The sequence below is a fragment of the Hetaerina americana genome, unplaced genomic scaffold (genome assembly GCF_022747635.1).
Source record: "Hetaerina americana unplaced genomic scaffold, ioHetAmer1.1.p SCAF_9, whole genome shotgun sequence".
In the NCBI taxonomy this organism is placed as follows: domain Eukaryota; kingdom Metazoa; phylum Arthropoda; class Insecta; order Odonata; family Calopterygidae; genus Hetaerina; species Hetaerina americana.
The window spans coordinates 60,967,735-60,985,204 of NW_027287538.1; positions in this window are offsets into that span (position 1 = coordinate 60,967,735).

Consider the following 17,470-nt stretch of genomic DNA (forward strand, 5'->3'; position numbering starts at 1 on the left):
AAGTATCTTATTTTTAAGAAGTTATCGTGAAGATACATAGTTCTCATTGGTATTCTTTTTCATGGTATGTGTCACTTCAAGCAGAAATTCTAAGTGAGTCCAGTAATGATGTCGTCCGTTCTATAAACGCACAAAAACGGCTCCAACCCGTCATAAAGTACTATCCTGTCTAATAAATACGCAAACTGAGGCCATAAAAACTTTATTTTGCAAAATTTAGTCCACATCGATTTTTTTCCCTTCAAAGTACACTCCATTCGTTGCTATGCCCTTATTCCATCTTCCTTTCCACTGTTGAAAGCACCCTTGGAAGTCCTCGACAGTTAGGCTTTTTAGTTTTCTCGTTGTTTCTTGCTTTATGGTGTCCACATCTTCCCAGTGATGTCCCCTCGTCACATTTTTGCATTTTGGGAATAGGAAAAAGTTGCAGAGGGCGAGATCTTGCGAATAAGGAGGATGACCAAGGATGGTGATTGGATTTTTTTACCGGAAACTGGCGAACATTCACTGCTAAAAGTGCAGGTGCATTGTCATGGTGAAGGATCCATCCATCACGCTCGGTTGAAATAGTGTGCACTGTTGATTGTCCTAAATTTAGTTCATCAGCTATCATTCGGACAGTTTTCCGACAATCGATAAGGACAAGGGAACGCACACGATCAATGTTGTCGTCAACATAGGTGGTTGAAAGTCGTCCCGGCCTTGCATCATCCGCGGCGTCTTGTCGGCCATCTTTAAAACACTTAATCCTCTTGAAAACAGATGTTTTCTTCAGAGCATTAACATTGTAAACAGCTGCCAACATTTCTTGATAACTTTTACCGAACTTCACCAAAAAACTTGGTGTTGATTTGCGGCTCCGTAATTTCGTCAATTTCCATTTTCGACAAACAGTAAAAACAAGGTTAACAGAAACTAACATAACTGACACCATACGCACAGCTCGACGATCCGCCAAGCACAGGCGGCTCTTTGGGTCTCAGGCAACTAGCGCCACTAGTGGGCGGGGCTATAGTTCGCGTCATGGCCACCAGATTGCACCAGTTCGCGCATTTATTGCACAGATCGCGTATATGAATTCGTACACTTGATGCAGCCTATTGATATACACTTTTAAAATATTTTTGGAATTACTTGAATATAAATGGACTCTACTTTGGGTATGATTTGTTATCTGCGATTTTCGGAATGCCATTTTGTGCTCAATATAGTATGTCCCTCACTTCTTCCAAACCATTAGTGAAGTCATGGTCGTTGAATGGTCAAATTAATTCAATGATAAAATAGCACTATGCATAGAGATATTGCTCAGGTAATGCAAACAGAAACGTTATCAGCAGATATCATTCTAAAGGTGGGTTTTCTATGGCTCTTCGCTCTGTCTTCATTTTATTCTGGATTTCACCTTCATTCGGTCGTGATGTCTTATTTTTAACATCTCTCATTAACTGCTTGGGTTGTTCCCTTTGCCTTTGTTGAGGTCCCCATGGTTTTTTTTCCAAGACTGCCTTCGGGAAACCTTTATGTCTTATAAAATGTCAGTGGAGTTGTTTCACCTGCTCTTAAGCTATTCAAAATGACTTCAATTTTATCTCCTAGCTCTCGCAGTTCTTCCTTGATACTTCGTCTTTCATTCATTCTTCATCAATCTCAGTAGCATCAAATTTATGGTCTTCTATTGTCTGATCGTCCATGCTCTTCAACGCACCTTTCATAATTCGATCATCGCCCTTGGTCCGATTATTGGTTACCAAAACATTCTTCCATATCTTTGTAATTGCTACAGTCCCATGCTCACTTATCATAATAATCAATACATTGTGCCTTCGTTGCGTTAATCAAAAAAGCAAAGCAACATTCAATTGTTCCCGGCTCAACCTTGTGGAAATTCATTGTAATTAAATAAAGAATACAATGTATCTTTCCACTATCCTTTATTTGCGTACTTTGTACACAAGCAAAACAACGTACATAATGTGTCAGAATGTAGCGGTATATTCATTCAAAGCATCCAACTCTTGTCTTTCGGTACAAAATTACCCTTTCGGTTAAATCTGGAAAATATGGTAAAAATGCATTTTTCTTTCACTAAGAAGGAAAGATGGTGCATTCACTTCTCGTATCTTCCTTTCTTTTAGGGGAGCAACTTGACCCTTGCTTGCACATCTCCGGCTTCCTCCTCTGCGGAGGATGAAGTGGTGGGATTTTCGTGGAGAAAAGACGGCGCCCCGCTGACGGCGATCCCCGGGAAGGAGGTCGTTGAAGCTCTATACCCTTCCGGAAGCCTCCTGAGAATCTACGACGCACAGGTATGACAGCCTCGTCGAGGATTTCCCTCTCAAACTGCGTCTCATTCATATGAGACGTTTTCATTCCGAGAATTAGTAACTGCAACCCTATCTTTTAATTGGTATTTTATTTGGATGTTCCCGCTTTGAGCTTGTTGATTACATCAGTATTTCCCATTCCTTTTCGGACACTTCAAATGGGTGCACGACAAATCGTTCGCTAATCAATCCGTCACCGGCAGGACCTTGGAGATAGATCGGTGGTTTCACGTATTCAACCTTTCCGCAGTCAACCCAAAGTGCATCAGATAGAAAATGTCATTCCTGAAACTCATGTCATTTTGCTTTACGTCTAACTGAAATTCTTTAAAAGTTAGCATTGTTTTCATAGCTACAACTGGGAGAAACCGTAGCCCAATTAATTAAGGTTGTATTCAAGAGAAGTAGTTCTAATCGAATCACCATCATGTAGGTTAATATTCATCAAACTTAGAGGTTACGATGGAAGCGAATGGTTGAAAAAAAGTAAAATACAAAAACTATTTTTTTTTATTTTTGAAAAATCTTATCGAGATTTTTACATAGTGTTGAACATTCAGATGTGACCATCTCATGAAGACAGGATTGCCACGGACTGCCGTGGGAATGTTCAACACACGGTTCAGCTCCTTCACTTCTTGTTGGTAGCATTTTTATTTTCGATGCCATAAAGAAATTGCCACGAAATTTTCAATAAAATATGGGATTTTTTTAGAGCATTACGTAATTCAGTCTCATATGTGTTAGAATATGAAAAAAATTGTCGTTCTATCATGCGTCAAGCAAAACCCGCAAAGAGTGAATTGATGGAATGAACAAGAGGTCATTTAACAGCATGAGTACAAACCCAATAAATTTGCGGAAATATTAAAATAAATGAGGCTGTGTAATTTAAAAAAAAATCCAAGTTAATCGATTGACTTCTTTGTTAATGGGAAGGGAATGAAGTGCAGAAAAGATACTTGAAAAAATAGGCGATCCACCGTCCTTCTCTCTCGACATGGTGAGTTTAAAATAGCGGCAACAAAATTTCCTTGAAATATGTAAGAACAATGGAATGTGTCAAAATCCTTCATTTTGAAATTAGCATTCGTGTTTTTTACGCAGGTAGACATTTAGATTCTACTAAATAAATTCCTCCACCAACGTTAGTTTTTCCACTTCAAATCAAACATCACTTCATTGGACGCAATGTGTGAATTTTCCGACTAGTTTCTTGCTATTTTTGCCATGGATGTTTGTGATAAACCAGTAAAAAAGTATGTATATTTAGCCTTTTGGAAAAATTGTAGTTGAAGAAATAATTCGTGTTGTCTTATTTTATTACCAGGTATTTGGGTCTCAGGGAAAGAGTAAAGATTTTCCGTGCTTATTGTAAATCAAATCGTGCTTTTCTGTCTGAAATGGTCATACAGTGATTGGAAGTACTTCTGTGGCCCTCTTGCACACATTAAATCTTTCCCTAAACTACCTTTAAAATAGACATGGTTTCTGCACTAACCTCTACGTGTAAGAAATCCATCGTAGGTTTTTCGCCACTGTGGTTTTTAATAATTAAACATGTCCTACCAACTAATGCTACTTCTCTAATTAATTATGCAAGTATATCATAATTACAGGAGGGAGGGGTTGAGCACGAATGAGTAGGTAGGCTTTGCATAGTACTGGTATTAAAGAAGAAAAGCCTACACCACACAAGATAAGATAAAAACTACAGATAAGAGGAGAAGGATAAAATCAATTGTATCAAAAATATATAAAGCTGAAAATTTCAAAAAATGTCACCCACGGACAATTTACAGAATTATGCAACAAACAGGAAGAAAAAGATGAAATCCCATTACACACCAACATCACAATAGAACCCTACCTTTACTGTGGATTTACAAAGTCATTTGAATTTTCCCCATGGAAGACTGTGCAAAAGACAGTAAGCTATTGCATATTGGGTTGTGTCAATGTGTGTGTGCCAATTAATGATTTCATTTTGCTCTGAAAAATTCAAGTTACAATCCTATTGAAACTTGAAACTTTGTTTTGACGCGCAAATATTTAAATATAAGAAAACAGACCTTACATCTCGTATATACTTCGTAGAATGTCATCTTGGAGAGATTGCTGAGAAAAATCGTCAAAGTGGACTTCGCTCGATCTGGATTTGCAATCGGATCCTTCTTACCAGTCAGTTGAATAAAAAGGATATTTCAACAAGCCCTATTTATTCGAGGGGAATTACTGAGAAGGCCTTATCTTCCTTTTCCTGGTTGTAATTACATACACTCGAGCGCGAATCCTGGATAAAAATGTTTAATTCTTGTTATCCTTGACGCTGCGCAACCCATTGTATTTTCATGTTGTGTTTGTTGCCTATATATAATAAACATACCAATAGCATTATATATATATATATATATATATATACGAGTATAACCATGTATATATTCGAAATAGAACGCCTTTCGGCAAAGCACAAATATATAAAAACACTGATATAGATTTTTAAAATATAGAAACAAAAAGAAAGGACACACATTGTGTAGTTTTGATGTTTCGACGGCACGACCGTCATCATCTGAATGCCGTTCTCGGGGGAAGGGTGTGGGGAGGAGAGGTTCGGGACGAATAGGAAACAGACAAGGGGGTGGGAGGGGATTTTGGTCTATTTACTTTTGCTCCCTTTCCCAATTCCATTGCGAAAACGGGCATGTGAATACATCTAAACTTTTGTGGCAATAAATTTGGGACACCTGTGTAAAGAACTTTGGACTCTTTTAAGTTTTGAATAAGAAGCCATGGGTAAATGCACTTCAGAAGCTGCTCAAATATTAAATGCTGTCATGTGAAATGATGTACATAAATCATATTTAATAATTTATTTATTATAAAATGAAATCAGAATATCTTCGGCAAACCAGTTTGTACTTATAAAGTAAGATGGTTGTTTGCATTTATCATTGTAATGAGAGTTAATTACAATGAACATTTATTCAAAGTAGTGTGAAATATGATTAAAAATTCTTGTAAAAATCTGAATCAAATCAGTCATGTCTTCATTAATATTAATAGGATAAAATTGAATAAAATAAATTGCACGACCATTGAAATCCATCCCTTCTTGATTTGTTTGTATTATTTTTAAATGGGAACTTAACTCATGTAAGGATTTAGTTTTATATCTTATTTTTTATGAGAGAGATACAATCAATGAAAATGGAGTAGTACTTTAAAAATGTTTTGAGTGTTCAGTGTGAATGTATGTATCCAGAGGCTTTCTAAAATTTTAGATCAATCTATTTCCCTTTTGCAAAAGCTTTTTTTTTCAGTTTTTATTTTAAGCTCTTAAAACTCATTCTCACAATATATATTGTTCACAAGGGTTGTATATTTCCTTTGAAATTTATAAGATTCTTTACATTAAACCTTCTATGATGAATCCAAATGAATCACAGCTTATTTTATTGCTTCGTCTGTAAGATTATCTAATAAATAATGGATATAGCAGCATTTCTTTTGTGTGCATATATATTATTATACCTGGTGTGCAATTTTTTTAGTGCCAACATTCATTAATTTCACAATTATTCATTTGTTTTTTTGCATTCTCTGAAACACTGTTTTACAAATTCTGGTCCAACAAAATTTGGAATGAAAACTCTCCTTTCTTTCTGCACTTTTACTTATTGTTATGGGAACGTATTTGTCTAGAGTTTGGTCATAACACCATTGTCTGAGTTGGGGTAGTCCAGGGGTAGAGCATTGGACTAACCTGAGGATCTAGGTTTGATGCCCGGGCATGCCTCTCTGGGAACCCTCAACTTCACACAAGTCCTGAGACTTTTTGGAGACTACACTTTCCTGGGAAACCATGGTGGCACAGGGAATGGTTCCGCCCCCCTACCCTGATATGTGAAATTCTCATATGCAATTGGGCTTAGTATTAGGTGAACTCTACCATCACCTCTTATACCAACTTCTGGATTGAAAACTGTGGTTAATTTGTATTGTGTGGTAATGGTATACCAGTTGTGACTTCGATTTTGATTAAAGTTACCATGTTCGTTCTGCTTACATTCATAACCCTGAAACTTGTCACGAAAGTCATTGTGTCTAAAAGTAGAATGCATTTCTAATAGTATTAGAAAGCACAGAGCATTAATTATATATTCCGAAGAAAATGTTTCTAGTAACAAGCTCCAGTATAAAGTGGTTATTAATTTTTTTACTCCAATTCTTAAGGAAGAATGAAGATCAAATTCTTTCGCTATTTTTATCAACAATGTACATGTAATTCTCTGGCATGTAAACATATATATTACCAAGAGAATCTTAAAAACTGTGTTTTTTAGTGACTCTGTCTGGGTTCTATTTTTTACATAATTTGTTCTTTCTAAATGCTAGAAATCAGCGATATATTCCTGTCATATGACTACCAACTCAAGCACTCATCGAAATGCCTTACCAAAGAAACTGCTGCACACACCTTCTGGCAATAGACAGGAGCATGATGACACTGCACATGTGGCTGTTTTTGACCCAGAGGATCCTACATGCCCCCAGGAGTCCTCCTGGGGTATTGTTTGGCCGGAGACAGCATTTGGTCAGCAGGCGGCCATTGAATGCCCAACTGGCTACCCCACCACTGCCAATCACCCTGTCAGTCACACAAGTTCCCTGGATTTTGGCCAATGGGGTCACTTTTCTGCAGGAAATGCCTGGGTGCCTTTCCAAGGGTCTGAGGTTACCAGGGTCTGTGGGGGTGCTGCCAAGTGGGAAGAACCTGATTTCTCCCGCTGCGAGTATGAGCCTTTAAGATCCATCCAAAGGAAGGTAAGGATCATAATCAACAAAAACAAATTGGCCAACTTATCAAAAAGTCAGGCTATCAATGCAACGAAAAGATTGTTTGAGCAGGACAGAATTGATGTTTTCTTCCGTTGTTTCATTTGCAGAGTGAGTATTTTCCAATAGGTATGAGTAATAGATTTCCTCGAAAAAACACAGTCATGCAAGAACTCTCACATCTGTATTAAGAATTAGTGATTATTTGTCTGTACCCATTTTCCATTCTTAGTTTCATACCATGTCAATTTTTCCTTTAATGTTCTCTGCTCTCCTCTTGACTCCTAATGCCCCCTAATTGGCACTTTCCATCCCTTTGGAACTGTTATCATCTCTCTTAATGGGGTCACTTACACACAATATATATGAATGCATAATGTTCTAGAAAAGAAGGAAAGAAAGTCTCATGGGAAACCAATCTGGATTCAGGAAAAACCAAGGACCCAAGAGAGGCAATTTTAAGCTTGAAGGTACTGGCCAAAAAAAATCATGCATGTAAACAAGCATTCACAGTATATGGAATTTGTAGACTTGGAGAAGGCCTTCAACAATGTCAAATGGAATAAGATGTTCAAGATACTAGAATTGATTGGAATGGACTAAAATGACAGAAGAATATTCTGTCACCTTTAAAAGAATCAGGTAACAAGCATGCCAATGAAAAATGGAAGGAAATAATAAGCCTAAATACACAAAGGAGTTAAACAAGAATGCAACCTCTTGCCAACACTATTCAAAATATATTTAGAAAATTCATTGAAAGAAGCACAGGAATTGGGCATCAAAGGAGTGGAAGTAAAAGACAAAGAAATGAACATGCTCCAGTTGGCAGATGGCATCGAAATTATTGCAGAAATTTGAGAGCCCCTGCAAGCAAATCCGAATACTATGAAGTACTTAGGGAATGTAATATGATCATCCACAGAAAGATAACTAAAATCTTTGTGTGTGGGAGAGATAACCTGAATTCAGATATCACAATTTGAGTTGTAAAAGTAAAACAACTAGAATCCTTCATCACCTGAGATACAGTACATCTTGGGATGGAATAAGTTGGGCCGGCACCAAAGACAAAGATTAGCTCAAACTTAGACGGTGTTCATGAAGAAGAGGCAACTACTATTTTCAAAGAACATGAGGCTGTATTCAAGGACGCAGCTTGTCAAAATGTTCATGTGGAGCATTTACACTCTATGGATCCGATACATGGAAAAATGGAAAAGTGGGTCAACAAATAAAAGGAGACTTCATAACATGGTGCTCGAGGATAATGCTGATAATTAAGTTCACTGACTAATTGAGGAACAAGAAAGTGTATAGAAGAGCATGAGAGGAAAGGATGAAATGGCAAACTCTATGGCAAAGAAGAACTAGATGAACTGGACACACCTTGAGGCACAATGGATTAGTCAGAAACATAAAGGAAGGAAAAATTGAAAGTTCCATAAGTATAGACCAAGAGACAATTATGTATTGAGGGTGAATTTAGAAGGACATTAAACCAAGAATTTATTAGTGGGTGAGGGAACCAACTCTAAATAGAGAAAAATTGAATAATTTAGTAAACCAATATTAAGATTTAAATACTGATGATGACGAATATTCTAGGAACCTTATGCAATCAATGATCAATTTCTTTGTTTCAGTTTAGGAGGCTCACCCTTGGTTACTTGGCAACTTCACCAGATCAAAGTTTGCAGGAGTTGACGCATTGGTTGGTATCTGAAGGGGGCCGGCATTCTTCTGAAGATGAATGGTTCCCTAAGGGTCCACATGTACCCCTGAGGTCTCATTCTTCCCGATTCCCCATCCTCCTCCCAGGGCAGGCTGGACCGATCATTTACCTGTTGGAGGAAGTGCAATCATACATCTCCAATAAGGCAGCGATTGTTAACAGTACCCCCTGTGAGACAGACGTGGATGCGTTGTCATATAAGATGTTGAAGACCTTAGATCTACTGCTACATGAACTTCAGGACTCTATTATTGACCCTGAGGTAGGAAGGTGCTGAACTAATCTTTATTGTATCCATTATCAATTGTTATTATTCACTTGGTGTGATAATTTTTCGGTTATCTGTCAGTAGAGATGGGCAAATTTCATAATTTGGTCTTAAATATGCCCTTGGTAAGATTCAAGCCCGTGTGTTATGGAGTTCTTTCTTATGTATCAGGTGCTCTGTCACATCATCCACCTGGTCCACCGTCAATCTCTACTCTGGGGCCGCTCCCTTGACCTAGGGGCCCTAATCTCCCCTGTCCAGTATCCTACCAAGGACCATGGCAACACATCAGCTCCAGACCTTGGCATGCCCTCATCTTCCCTCTTTGTTTACCTGAAGGAAGTGACTGATGGTGTCATGAAACTGCCTGGGACAGGACAGAGGTGGGAATTCACCAAGTGGGATAGTTCCATGTGATATAGTCAGTCTATGTTTAAAAACAGAATTTTCAGATAGCAAAAATTGAGTCAGAATTCACTTCAATACAAACACACATCCATTTTCTTGATGAAAGAACTTTTGAGTAGGAAAATTTTAAATAAATAAAAATTAAATATTATGAGTTCTGAGTAAAAGTGTTGTCCTTAACTAGCAATATTTGATGCTTAAAATCATATTTTCTTTGTTCATAGTATTGAAAAACATTGTACATTGATGTAGAGATGTATTTATGCGTGTTAAAAAAAATATTTTATTTTTATCCTGGATTTAATTTTGCGCATCAATCATCACCAATGAACGTTCTGGAAACTTATCCAGTAATTCACTTGGCTGTTGACCAGAGGTTTCCAGGTTCAAACCCTGGATGATACCTTTTTTTCAGATCAAAACCTGGCTTTGCATACCCAGGTTTTTGGTAAAGTGTGATTCTTCATCAAATTTTTATTTACATATAATTACACATAAATTTCATGTTATCAGTCAATTTAACATTGAATGTTGAAAATAGAGTGAATTCCAGTACTATTTCAAGCCAAATATCATTCACTGTAGGCCTTAAACAATTCCTATTCTATTTCTTTCAAGTGACAACTACCCACTGTTCATAATTACATTTTAAATCTCATAGGTTACTCTTCAAATACTTCTTTAAATATACTTTATTTATGCCATAGTGAATGTCAGCCTTCTATTTCCTTGACTATTTCAAGTGTTTCACTTGTCCTATCCTCTCTCCTTCTTGCATTATAAATGCTTCTTATTCCTCACTTTTTTCTATTAATATATTGTTCTCAGCACTACCTTTCAATGTTTCCAAATTACTTTGGTGTATGTTAGATTAACATCTCCATTTCTTGAACTTTTCCAGCAGTTTTACTCTCCAAACTTTTACATGCAATTCTCCCTTTTTGCGACATTTTCTTTAAGCACATTAGTCTCCCTTTCATCATGATGCTTTCTTCTTATGAACAATTCAACCTGTTATATCCAGTGAGTTTCTTCCATTTCATGTAGTCTTACTTGTAAGGTTGATTTAAGAATCTACCTTTTCTCCTTTTACATTCTATTCGGAGTTATGGCATTGGCAACATAATTGTCATCCATTTATGTTAGTATGACCTGAGTATCAACATGATATAATTGATGTGAATGTATTTTCAACATGTACTAGGAGGTGTTTACTGCCTCAAACTCTGTCATTGTATTATGAGCATTAACTGCATATTAAAATGAATGTCAATTTACATGGCAGTTTTGTGCAAGCAGTATTATTTTAAAAAACCTGCAATAATATGATAAATTATTTCGCACACTTTTACTGATTTCAAATGTGATAAATGTTAAATATTCTAAAATAAATCACTTCAGCAAATAGTTCATTTTTTTAACAAAATTTTATCTCCGTAAAATTTTGGATTTATCTCTTCCCTGAATCCCCTCTCCCAACTTTAAATGATGTAGTGTGTATCATAAACTCCTCCTTCATGAGTACATCTGATGTAATAAGTCAGTATATTTGGTACTAATCATGAAACATAATGTATTAACTAAATTTGTGGTGTGTCATGGGAGATGAGGAAAACTTATTTCAGAATATATTTTAGTCATATAATCATCAAATTAAAAATAAACATTAGTGCTCTCCCATAGTCTCTTTTTAGTTAAATGATAAAACGAGTTTGTGCAATTGACTTCACCATCCAATAATTGATTAAATTTTCTATGTATTCAGCTTTCCACCATGGTTTTTGGGGCAAGTGGAGGCTAAAGTGTCTCTGAATGTGCCAACTGCAGTTAATGTCTCAGAACAGCTGGAGGAGAAGGTGACTGGGAGTGCATTTGGGAGCATCCCAGTGGATGCAAACATCACATCACCCTCAACACCACAGCCTCACACCTACCTCTTCTCTTTAGTTGCATTCAAAGGCATTAGGATTCATATGTCGACCACTAAGCAATTCAGGTGAGTTGCCTTGTTTCAAAGTTGCACTTCATTCAAATAACTTTAAAACTGAGGATTCGTTAAATATTAGTATTAGAAAATAGTATTTGATGAAAATTGATTCTGGGATTTTATACTTGGCAAAATGATCCATCATTACTAAATATGAAGATTTGGCATTAAACAAGAATATATGGATCTCCAAGCATGTTGTCATCATCACTGTAGGAAATGTTTTCACAAATCACGTATTGTCTCAAAATTTGTTCTTCTTGATTCAGATATTACATCCATTGAACACTTGAATCGATTTTTCAAACAGGAACTTCTCTATTTTAATTTATTTTTGACTCTTTGTGGATTTCTATGGACTTTTGGATCAGTGGTTAATGCAGTCATTTCAATTAAACAGTTGTTATTCAGCATACTATTATGTAAAAATCTGACTAGAAAAAGGATAAGTGTATAAAATATTTCAAAAGGGAATTATATAGGATTCAGATTTTAGAAAAGTATGTGATACTTCAAACTATATATCTTAGGTGGACTCTTGTGTTATTTCCATCATGGAAAAAATGCTTTCATTTTTCATGAAATGTGTGATCTTTGTTTTTTTTTAAATAGGGTGTATAGGTCGTCACTTGTAGTATTGTGCCATTTTTTTAAAAACAGCTATTTACTTCATTTATAACTTATGTTTTGTGAAACTCATGGTGTCAAAATTTTACAAATATTAGCTAAATAATAATATGATACAGGAAAAAAATGACGGATTCCATTTGTTAGTTAGTTGTTAATCAGGAATGAATTAACATGCAATTCCCTTTTTGATTTATTAGGAAAAAATCTTTCTTTGCACACTGCTAGTCATTATCTCATATTTTTTTAAGTGAAAGTACTGTTATCAAAAATATTTGTCATAAAAAGAACATATTGAGTCTTATCTCTAGGAACTACTGATCAATTTAGGGTAAGGCACTACCAATCAATTTAGACAAACCATTTAGAAGGGCTTACTGCATTGATCTGTTTTCTTTATCCTTGAACACCTCTACCACTTAAGCCCTTTTATATCTATTTGATAAGTGATTAGAAACTTCAAAATTCGTTAATATTATGTTGCAATTGTTCTTGTTTATGTTTGTATATATTTGTCTCTTATTTTATGTTTTGCAATATATATCCCACTATAAATTAGTAGTATTGCTCCATTTGGACATTTTTTTCTAAATGTAAATATAAATGAATAATCATTTGAGGATTCTATTACCAGAATCAAAATTCATTTTTTGCCACAACATCTAAAGTAGCCTTTTTTCATTAAAGAGACCAACAGTGGGGATATCAACTGGCTTCTCATGTCATTGCCATCGATCTCAGAGATCAACTTGGGCATCAACCTGAACAGAGCTTTGTAAAAGCATCTCCAAGAGGCAGCAGAGATTTGATGAGACAGAATCCAACCACAACCACCTCGGTCCCCCTCAACTTAACCCTCAAAATTAATTTCTCCCTTGAAACCCAGAGAATTAATTCAGGGCTCCTGGGTGACCCTAAGGGCAAGATAACCTGTGGGTACCTCAAGGAAGATGGGGTAGGAGCCTCTACCTCAAACCTCCTCTCAGTTTGGGAGATGAGCCCTCCCATCTCCCAGCCTGAGGGGAGATCTCCTTCATCTGGTCAAATCATCACGTGTCACTTCAATCAACTAGGGGCTTATGCAGTCTTCATTGCAGGGAAGCTAGCAGAAGTGAGTTGAATTATTTACACCTTCACCCTTCTGCACTATAAATAGTAAATGCATTTTCTGGCATATTATTCGTGGTTTATCCACAGGCAAGGTCATGGATAATCACCCTGCATATTATATAGGCAATGTCATCATTATTTTTAGCCTATGAGTCACTAACAGTTTTCAGAAAGTAAGTCTAAGAGCAATTATATTATAGCCTTCTAAATGTAATTCTCAGATATAAAATTATGAATAACAATGGAAAGGAAATTTTCATCGCATATCTAATAAATTTTGTTCCATGCTATCAGCACAATTTAGTTTTTCAGGCCCGTGCATCCACATTTGTTGGCAGATTTAAGGTAAATATTTTTATATTGATTGAAAGTATTGTAATCACTGTGATGGCTAATTTCATTACTATTTTGGTACTAAATGAAGGACCATTTTATTTATTTAAAAATATTACAAAGATGATTATGTTTATCAACCTCAAAGGTTGGATTTATGTATACAGCAGACATCAGATTATGGGAGGTAATTTCTGTTTTTTTGGAGGGACCTCGTGCTAAAATAAAAAACATGTGCTTTAAAAAGATATATATTTTTATATAAAATTCTATTATTACACTCAAGAGATTCAGCATCATATGAACTTTAATGTGGGCCCCCCAGCCAGCAGGCGAAAGCTCTGTGTACGATGTCAGCATACTCACATGAAATTCTTTAAAAGACATACTTGCATATGTTGTGAGCAAATTCAAGTGATTTCCAAATGCCAATGATTATATTAAGTTTAAAAATCAAACTTAAACTTGTTACACAATGATGTTAAATTTTAAAGCAATTCTGCCAAGCATTAGAACATTTTTTGGCACAAACCATTTCATTTTTCATCTCCTTATACTTTAACTCCTTTTGTTTCATCTTAACAACTATTCTGTTCCTCCTCTTTCTACAATTATCTGTCTTTCTGATTTTCCCTTTCATCAAGTCTTACAGCATTACATTACTTCTTAACATTTCCTATCTGTGTTTTCCTTCTTTTCCAAATTGCTTCCCAAAGTTTCCTCTCTTTCCTACCATGCTTCCTACATCTTCATTCATTCTTATCTCATTCCGATTTCATTTATTCAATCTCCTCCATAATTATCTGTTTTGTGAATGTATTTGAATTGATCTATTCATTGATGAAAATGGATGTTTTTCTTTTGTGCTTAAAAATTATATCAAAGTACAAATATTATGCAAACATATTGATTAGAACGTTTGATAAATGTAACTCCAAAAGAATAAATTGAACAGTCTTTGACTGTTTGCAAACATTGCAGAATTAGCCAGTGAAAATGTCAATAGATAAAAACCCCATGTGTTCAAGACTAACACCAAAAATTTATTTAATGGAACAAGCTCTAGCTTTTAATTTATAAAGAATACATTCTTTGACATAATTAGATTGATATTTTATTGCTCCATAATTTTGTAAAATTTACCCTACTATGGTAACAGAAATTTTATTTTTCCCTCAACGGCATGATTTAATCACATTTCCCTTTTGTTTTCTCTTTCTCTCTCTCACTCTTCCTCCTATCCCCTTCAAACAAACAGGGTTCACTAGGCCATGATTCGTCCCCTGACACAGAAGGGAGGAGGAAAGTAGGGGATGAGGGATGGAGGGGTGTCTTAAATGGGGACCCAGGAAGTGGAGGGGAGTTGATTATCCTGGCCCTAGGGTATGGCACCTGCCTCGCCCTCTGCCTCCTGACCCTCCTGCGACTTGCACTTTCCCTCGCTGCAACTTTCACAGGAGATTGGGAGACAGCACCAGCAGACCTCCCTCCTTCAGGAAGATCTTCCCCTCCCAGAGGGCACATTGGTAGAGAGGTCTCCCAGGACACTGCACCAAAGGGGACCACCACAGAACGCAAAAGAACCCACCTCCCCTTGGAGTTTTATCTTGAGATGCTGTTCTGCATCACAGTCATCATTACCATGACACTCTTTTCCTATGGCTCCATCATGTTGTCACCCTTGGTAAGTTTTTAGATAATTTCAATAGCATTTGATCTCAGTATCATTCAAGAGTTGATCAATTGTTTATTTTTTTCCAGCCATTTATAAATTTCTCTCTATACCCACAATGGTCTTGCTTGTATTTTGGTTCCACTGATTCTGTCATTGCCAATTAATATAATCAACTCAGGCAGTACTTCTCATAAAATGTGTGAACAATTTTTATATTTTCATGAACATAGAGTCAAGTCATGTACATGCTTATTTTTTTTATCTGATCCTGTAACTCATGAACATATATTTTATTTGGATATCTTTCCACAAATAGAATCACAAAGTAGAGTGACTGGAGTATAAAGACTTGTATTCTTCTTCCCATTGATTGCAAAAAAACTGCATTAAACTAAAAACATTAATTCTTTTTGTTAAATCAATATGCCATCATAAAACAACATTGGATGCAAAGTAAAGTGGCCTCTTCATTTAGGCTGATATACCAGACCTGTTATGAATTCCAGCTTTTAGTACATTGCTGCATCAGTCTATTAAAAGAATTTAGGACTCTTTAACATCCATATTCAATCATTTAATTCTCTCCCAAACATTTATCTCCTTGTATTGTTTAGGTGTTCCAAAGTTATGTCAAGATTTGATGGTATCAGTCCTCTGCTGTTGAAGAGAGGTTAACTAGTGACAGCCAAATTGGCAGACACCTATTTTAGGAGCAGAGGAGGTAACATTTAGAATCAGTCAAGAAGTTAGGCAAGGAAGAAAAAGTGTTTATGACATCAAGTTCCCACTCTCATCTCAAAGCCCTGAGTCCACTGCCAAAATATTTCCAATAATAGTCAGAGACAATTTCAGTGATATTATAAGTTTCTCTTCATGATCCATGATTAAGGTGTAGGATATGGAAGGCAAGAGGAGCACTTCAATGACTTTTGCTGTAGGGTCATAACAGCTACCCTTCTCTTGTAAACGATTAAGAATGATATAACCCGTGATCTCTAACCAGAATAAAATCAGAGTAGAAAATAAAAGCCGGTGACATAATTACATTAATACATTCCACAAGCATCTATATCATTTCAATAAACTTCCATATCTCACATGGAATAACAGGCAATTAAGAATTTTCATTAAAATGCATGTACACATTTGAATTTTGATTAAAAAATTAGGATATGACACTGTTGGAGAACTTTGATTTTTATAAACTTACTTTAAGTTAACATTTTAATGTTAAGAAATGTTATGTGCTTTTTAGTGATAAATAGTACTTGTAATTTACTGATTTTTGAGTTAGGAATCTTATTATATCTATGAATAATTGATTTTTTAATATGTTATATGATTGTTCATGGTCATAGCTCATGGAAATAACCATGGATAAAAGATAAGTTGATCAGAAGAAGTAACTTCATTAATTATAACTTAATGGTCATAGAAATTTTGTCTGCTTAGAATTTACAGCAATACTGCTGGCATTATAAAAAAACTTCATTTGAAGCTGGTTTTTAATAAATACATGACAAACGTAATGCAAATGCAACTTGACAGCGTTTCTAATATTATTCATATATCCTTGCTACACTACAAGGAATAAGACAAGGTCTTGACAAAGGGTTTTCATTTGAAGACCCCTTTAGTGATTTTTTTTAAATCCATGTTTTTATTTCTTCGTTTCCTATATTAAAAGAAATGGATAACTGGAAACAATCTCATGAGCTTCAAACAAATACACTTATATTTCCTCAATTCAGTTTAAAATTTATTTTTCAACAAACTTATTCATTAATGGACAGTAATGAAGAGATTCAACTCTTGCCAGAAGGCAGGTCACCATTTCAAATTACATGTTGATGAGGAGGGGTAACTTATCTCAGTGCTTAGATATATCTGATTAATGTTAACAGTAAGCAGGAAAGCCTTTTGACAAGCTTCATATTAAATGCATGAAAAAGATAATCACAGACACATGAAGGTATGAAAAGATTAACCAATTATAGAAATTAAGGATAAAATTCTGGGATTGATCATTATTGCTGATGTTCTAGCAATTAGTTTTTTTACTGTCAAACAATTTAATCGTTGATCCTCTGAGTGCCATGTGCAATTGTTTAATTTAATAAAAAAATTGCAGTTTAAATATAAATGCAGAATTTATGAAAAA